This window comes from Phocoena phocoena, chromosome 2 (assembly GCF_963924675.1).
Source record: "Phocoena phocoena chromosome 2, mPhoPho1.1, whole genome shotgun sequence".
Lineage (NCBI taxonomy): Eukaryota > Metazoa > Chordata > Mammalia > Artiodactyla > Phocoenidae > Phocoena > Phocoena phocoena.
This window is the reverse complement of record NC_089220.1, coordinates 26,119,622-26,127,384: the sequence shown is the minus strand read 5'-3', so window position 1 is coordinate 26,127,384 and position 7,763 is coordinate 26,119,622. Positions and strand designations below refer to the sequence as shown.

Genomic DNA, 7,763 nt, shown 5'->3' with positions numbered 1-7,763 from the left:
ATTATCTTCCTGATTGAAAACTACTCATCCATGTAATCGGAATTATTTGGAATTAGAAGGGAATTTATAGCCCCCCTGGAGCACACTCTCTCCCCTCGAATCAACACCTCGGGCTTCATCATTCTCTTGTCCTTCCTCTGGGGCTTTGGCCTTCTCTTCTGTCTTGGTGATGAGCAGGGAAAACTCCCCCTCTTCCAGGAGGGCCGCTTTCAGGGCAGTGGGCATCTCTCTGGCCTGGCATGGTGACTGTGTGATGAGGGGTCTGGATGCAGTGGTTGGTGGGAGAGAGCGACCAAGTGATGTTGGAAGAATCAGGGGTCAGCAAGGGTGGCTTGTGAGCTCAAGATAGATGAACACAATCTGAAGAAAGAGGCTAATATGAGAGTGGAGAAGAAAGGTGACTTTGGGAAGCACGTGGAATCAGGTTGGACCAGCTGAGAAATCTAAAGGAGCAGGATAGGGTCTAAGAATGATGCTGAGATTGGTGGTGTGCAGGGCCAAGCAGGCTGAGTCAGGTAGTCTGGAGCAGGACCCTATTAAGAGCCACATTTGGGTTGCAGGGGTGGGGGAGGGGAGGCTGCATAACAGCTTGTGCAGATCAGGGGAGGCCATGGAGTGGGATTCAAAGTATGAAAGAATGGTGATGCTATGAGTATGTTCTTTGTTCTCTGCCTGATCCCTGTCTGCTAGCCCAGTGGATACTGAATCAGGCAGACCTTGATTCTGACTCCTCACTCTGCCACTTTGGAGCTGTGTGACCCCAGGCAAGTTTCTTAACCTCTCTGAGCTTCAATTTTCAATCTCTAAATCCCCAATTTACAATCCTCCCTGTAGGAGTGTACACAATCTGTACACTGAGGGTAGTAACAGTACCTACTTCACAGGGGCGTTATGAAGATTAAGTGAGATAATGCATGCAGGGTGCACAGTTTCGGGAACTTGGCTCTCTCCTTCCAAGCCAAGTGAGATAATGCATGCAGGGTGCACAGTTCCTTGTATGTAGGAAAGGCCCAATATATGTAGGTGCCACAGAGGAGATAAACCTTTGTCTCCCTTTAGGAGACAAAGACCTGGGCTCCAGGATTGGCCCTGTTTGCCAAGTTCTTTCCCCTCCCTTGGCATCCTCATCCTGCTAACATGTTGGCCTGCAGCCTCCTCCTCCCCTCCCCCTCTGTAGTACTGGACTGGCAACTGCAGCTGCAGAAAGCAGGCAGGTGCTTGGTTTGATGGGTGCATGCTAGGATTTCAGAACCACTTTCTGGTATTTCTCCTGTCCTCTAATCCTTCTAACTGCTAATGTGTATTGGACACATATTAGCATATTCTAAGTACTTTACCCGCATTTAATCAATATAATATCACCATAAACTACGTGCTATTAATTAGTAACATTCTCATTTTACAGATAAGGAAACTGAGGACCTGGGAGGTTAGATAATTTGCCAGAGTCACATGGCTAATGTGATGGGCAGCCTCTAAGATGCCCTCACTGGTCTCTACCTCTGGCATTCACACCCATGTGTCATCCTCTGCCCTTGGGGCAGGCTGGACCTAGTGGCTTGCTTCTAGTGAACAGAGTATGACAGAAGTGATGGGATGACACTTTAGAGATTAGGTTCCAGAAGACTGTGACAACTGTCTTGCCCAGTCTCTCTCTTCCTAGCTTTTCTCAGGTCACTTGCTCTGCGGAAGCAAGCTGCCGGGTAGTGAGCTCCTGTATGGAGAAGCTTCGGGGAGCGGAGGGCAGCCTCTGATCAACAGCCCATGAGGAACCAAAACCTGCCAACAACGCTGGGAGTGAGTTTGAAGGTGACTCATTCCCCAGTGGGACCTTAAGGTGACTGCAGCACCCGGTTGGACACACCTTGATTGTGCCTTGTGAGAGACGCTGAGTCAGAGGACCCAGACCCAGACCCACATAACCAATCAGCTGCTGAGTCTGAGGAGAATTTGTTACACAGCAGTAGATAACCCATACAACTTGTAATAGCCAAGCCAGGATTCGGACCTAGGCTGCTGGATTCTAGAGCCTGTGTTCTTGACCACTTCGCTCCCTGGCACCTGAGGAGCCCTTTAGGGCTGAGCCACTCAGTTCTTCAGTCCTGTCTGAGACGGGCAAGCGAGCTCAGACGGCTTCTCATGTTGTCACAGATTCAGACTGAGCTTAAAATAATGTCCTGGTCAGAAGTGACTCGCAAACACCACCTGGACACTGTTTCTTCTCCCTTAGGACTGATTTAGCCCTGTCCCAGGGAAAGAGGAGAAATACATATCCTTTAGGCCTAGAGGAGCTTTATTCTTTAGGTGGCTGGTGGCGAGGAAAGAGCTGGCCTTTGTAAAAAAAAAAAAAAAAAGAGGGTGTCAGGGGGCCCTGCACAGGTGAGAAGAATCTCTGATTGGATCCTCAAGAATGCTTCCAAGCCAAGGAGGCCTCCTGTGGTAAATAACAAGGGTTCAAAGGCTAGCAGGACTTGTCTTCAACAGGAAAACAATCCGGCTTTTACCTCGCTCGCATTGGAGTCCAAGCTCATCCGACAGAAATGAGCTCATCACCACCGTGTTGTGAAAGATCCTTCTTCCCTTCATGGACTCCCATCCACACCCAAGTCCCCCTCCCACTGCCTGTGTCCAGCGTGTGTCCCCCTCCCACTGCCTGTGTCCAGCGTGTGTCCTAGAGACATAACAGGACCGAGCAGAAGAGACTAGGGAGGAAACATATGTGGAATGATGTGTACGGTTACCCTTTCTTAGGAACCACTTCGGATGCAAATAGACGATTCTGCAGAGGACCAGGGCAGGGCCCAGAGACAGAAGTTGAGCCTTATTTAAAAATGACAGTAGATGTCTGTATTTGTTTGGCAGTGTGGATTGCGGGGGCAGGGGGCACTGCAGTGAGGTGCGTGCTATTCTGGTGGGGCCTGGGAGCAGAACAGACGGGGCCGTTGGAGTCTCATCCAGCCCGAGCTGAGGGGCATGATCTCTCCTATCCTTGGGCAGCACCCGGTGCTGGAGGAAAATCAACCCAAAGCAAGTCCTCAGAGAGCAAGCAGCCTCTTCATGAGAGGGGCCACGGGGGGCAGGCAGGAAAGTCATCAGGGTAACCAGCCTTAATAAAGGTAGAAGATGAAATGGGAGAGGGCTGGGCTGGAGCAGGGGGAGTCGCAGGGAAGGAAATGGTTGCTGGAGAAACAGATGCAATTGAACAAGACTTGTGGAGATGGATTTCCCTGCCTTGGTCCAAACTCAAATCCCTGTGCTCAGATTAATTAGCAAGGAAATATTTTCCTGTCTGCAGAAACAGGCTGCTGGATTGCCAGTGGGACATGAGGGTGGGCAGTCTATCAACTAACTACTAATTAGGTTACTTCCCACTGCTGTTGACATGTTCCTGGGCCAAAATAAAGGAGGGAGGAGGAGGGTATAGGAACAGAGACAGAGAGGGAGGTGCAGGCCAGGATCTTCTCTGCTCGTTGTGCAAAACTGTTGGCTGGAATTAGGAAGGAGACCTGGGTCCAAAGCCCAAAGGGGAGATGACAGAAGACAGCCATGTTCTGAGTAGCGGACAGCCCTTGGCGGAGAGCTACACTTGTGCTTGTATTGCCTGGCGTTCTACAAAAGCTCTGAAAACGTGCACAGTAGGGAAGCCCTGGGTGGGAATTTGAATGATGATAATAATGACAATGGGTGCTTTTTGAAGTATCGGTAGCACTTCATTCGTTCATTTATTCAACAAGTATGAGATAGGGGCGTGGGGGGGCACAGAGAATGGGAGATTAACATTCATTTGCCTCATTGTTTCTCATAACTAGGGAGAAGGTATTTTAGCCCCTTTTTATACATAAGGAAATTGGGGCTCAGAGAGGTTAAATAACTTGCCCATAGTCACACAGCAAGTAAGAAGTAGTGAAACTGAATTTTGCCCCCAAGGTGGTCCTGATTCCAGCCCTGCCTACCCTTAATCACTGCTCAGTGGATAATGCACAGTCAACAAATATATTGTCGTCTTTTGTCTGCCTGAGTTCCCCAATTCTGCCCTAAAGTTCTCAAGGCATATTCTTCAGTATGTCACATGCAGGAACTTTAAATATCCTGCAGGAGGGGCACCACCATGTTTCCCAAGGTCTGAGGCCATCATTTAGTTCCCGATTTTAGAGAACCAAATAGGAAGGTTGGCCAACCCATTTCACTGGCAGCACCATCAAGTCATCTACATTGTGCACGTGTGGAGTCTGCCTATTTGCTTACAGTCTCTCACTGCAGATGGGACAGTAAGCTGTGGTGCAAAGTAGCTCATGGCCATGCCCTCTCCTGGGCCGGTCCATCCTCCACCCTCCACCCTTTCCCTGTGAGCAGAGTTGGACCACAGGATATCCCTCTGCTCTCTGGGTGAACCTCCTGCCTGGTGAGTCCTGTTCTGCCCTGTTGTTTCTTTCTTTCTTTCTTGGAATCTCCTCCTGCCATTAAAGTAGCTCTTTGTAGCCTGTGCACTAGATAGCAAGTTTCTTGAGGCCAAAGACTATGCCACGTTCACCTTTGCGTTCCCTGAACTTAATATTGTACCAGGGACCTTGTGATGAGTGTTCCATGAATGTTTGCTGAGTGAGGGAGTAAATGCCTGAAGGACTCTGTTTGGCTCACATCTGGCCTGCCTCTAAATGTTTCCCTAATTTTTACTGTTGCACCAGACACCAGTACTGGGGTGTCTAAGTATTCTCTGCTAACTAAGTATGGCACAAAGATGACAGTGCCCCCAGGATGCCATTTTACCCTGTGTGCATGCAAGTTCCCTCTTAACATTGAAAGAGTGGGGACTTTGTACAGAGGAGTTGCTACTGCTATGGACGGTGACTGGAGTTCAGGTACTGCTGTTCTCCCTCTTAGGCCTTTGAAAGGCAGATCCAGACCTGAGGGCCTGGGCATGGGTAGGCTGACGGATGGGGTAGGGAGATACATCAGAGTGGCCGGGAATGAAATAGTGTCCAGGAAACCTGCTTCCTCGGAGCGAGCCTTGTGCGAGCAGAAGGAATCTATCCACAGAGGGGTGAGGTAGCAGAGCAAGTGGGTTACCTAAAAATAGCAGCGCTGGTTTCCCACGCTTAGAGATGGGTCCTCTGTGATTCGTCTTGGCTGGTTTGTGCAAGTTTGCTTATTTATTGAGAGTTAGAGAAAAGGACCAAATCATTCACCTGCAGGTGGAAATCTGCAAGCCCTTCTGCAGTGAGCAACTAGACAGGGCAGCTACGCAAGAGGCTCCTGAAACCCAGAGGCCTGGGGCTTGCTGTGGGGAGGCAGCCAGGCCTAGGAGCCCCCCTTCAGCTGCTTCCTGCCTTTATGGCACAGTTGATGGTGGGCAGAACCTCACTCCAGTCACGGGAGACTTCTGTGGAAGAGGCATGTATATACACACAAGTGCCCATAGATCTGTACGAATGTGTATCTCTTTGAGGGAGTTAATGAGTACTGTGCATAAATCACCTAGCCCAGCACCAGGCACCCATAGTAGGTGCTTAATAAATGTTAACTAAGGAGTCAATTAGGTGGGAGCGAAATCAGGACAGGAGGAGGTAGGGATCGAGAGATATAATATAAAACAGCCATAGTGTTTTTGAAGACAAGGGATGGATTTTTGGAGTCAGGAAGCCATAGGTTCAGATCCTAACTCTGCTGTTTGCTAACACTGCAACCTCAGGCAAGTTACGTCACCTCTCAGAATCAGTCCTCATCTATAAATTTTTAAAAACGGGGATAATAATACCTATCTCATAAGATGGTTGGGATTATTAAGTGAAATTACATAGAGAGAGTACCTGTACAAGGCTGAGTTCAGTAAATTAGAGCTATTTTTCTTTTTATTATCATTTGTTATGAATAGCATCAACAATGAGGACCCTCAGATTATTAACAGTTAGAATATTACTTTAAAAAAGAACTCATATTAAAGATGCCAATACTCCCCAAATCGATCTATAGATTTAATGAAATTCCAATCAAAACACCAGTAGGCTTTTTTTTTTTTTAACAACTGATTATCAATATATGAAAAACGTTGATTTAAGCATCTGCAATGGTGCCTTCAAGCTCAACTCCTGGCTCAGTCCTGATGGAAGTGATCTGCTTGACAATCGCAGAAGGACTGCGCAGGTCGATGAGTCGCTTGTGGATCCTCATCTGGAAACGATCGCAAGTCTTAGAACCTTCACCACAAGGAGTTTTCCTTGTAGTCTGAGAATATTCTCGGAGTCTTGGTAGGCATCGGAACCGGTCCTTTCATTTTGAGATTCTTTTCCTTCGCACTTCTGATCAGGTCAGCACATACCTTCTCCAAAGACTGCACGCTGCGGCTGGTGAGGGTGATTCTAATGCCGTGAATCGCCACCTCGGCCTCCACGGGAGTCTTTCCGGTATCTTTAAAAGCCATGGCTGCGGCGCGGCTTCCTGACCGACTTGTTCCTCGGCCAGAGCGAACAGCGGCGAGTCACGAGCAGGAGCCGGTGGCCCGAGGCTCCGCTGCAGGGACCGCGTCTTCCTCCAAGAGCCAGCAGGCTTTTTAAAAATAGAAATTGACACACATATTCTAAAATTTATATGGAAATGCAAAGGCCTCATAATAAACCAAAATATGTTTTAAAAGAAAAAAGTTGGAAGAGCTATACTACCAGATTTTAAGACTTAAAAGCTACAGCAGTAAATATTGGCATAAGGATAGGCGTATTGATGAATGAAACAGAATGGAGGGTTCAAATGTAGACCCATTTAGTTGCTTTTCTACATAGGTGCCAAGGTTTTCAATGTGGAAAGGATAATATTTTCAACAGATGGTGCTGAAATGGCTGGATATCCATTTGGAAAAAACAAAACAAAACAAAAACCTCGGTTCTTCTTGCCTCACACCACCTACAGAAATTTATTCAAAATGGGCTATAGATTTGTGATGGCTGATTTTACGTGTCAACTTGGCTGAGCCACGGGGTGCCCAGTTGGTCAACCAGTATTCTCCATGTTTCTATGAGGATATTTTTGGATGCGATTAACATCTAAATCAACAGATTGAGTGAAGTAGATTAGCCTCCCTAATGTTGGTGGACCTCATCCAATCAGTTGAAGGCCTGAATAGAACAAAAAAGCTGACTCTCTCTTGAGTAAGAAAGGATTCCTCCTGCTTTCCTGCCTTTGAGCTGGGACAATGACTTTTTCCTGCCTTCAGACTTGAAATGAAACATCAGCTCTTCCTGGGTCTCTAGCTTGCCAACTCTGCAGATCTTAGGACTTGTCAGCTTCCATAATCCCATGAGCCAATTCCTTATAATAAATCTCTTTCCATAAATATATAGATATATCTCCTACAGGTTCAGTTTCTCTGGAGAACCCTAATACAGACGAAAACTTGTGTTCATTGAAAGACACAGTGGTAGATTGAATATTGGCCTCCCCAAAATGTCCATGTCCTAATCTTGGAACCTGTGAATATGTTACCTTACATGGTAATAGAGACTTTACAGATGTGATTAAATTACGAATCTTGAGATAGGGATATGTTCCTGAGCTATCCAGTGGGCCTAGTATAATCACAAAGACCCTTTTAAGAGGGAGGCAGGAGGGTCAGAGACAGAGAGGAGATGTGATGATGAAAGTAGAGGTTGCAATGATGCAGGGCCACCAGCCAAATAGTGTATGCAGCCTCTAGAAACTAGAAAAGACAAGTAAATCAACTCTCCTCTCAAACCTCCAAGAAGAATGCTGCCCTGCCAACACCTTGATTTTAG

The 7,763-nt window shown here is 47.3% G+C and overlaps 1 pseudogene; it reads right to left on the bottom strand.

The window, feature by feature from the left end:
• Positions 1-6,051: 6,051 nt before the first annotated feature.
• LOC136118877 (small ribosomal subunit protein uS10-like) lies at positions 6,052-6,418 on the bottom strand (annotated as a pseudogene).
• Between the last annotated feature and the right edge of the window lie 1,345 nt (positions 6,419-7,763).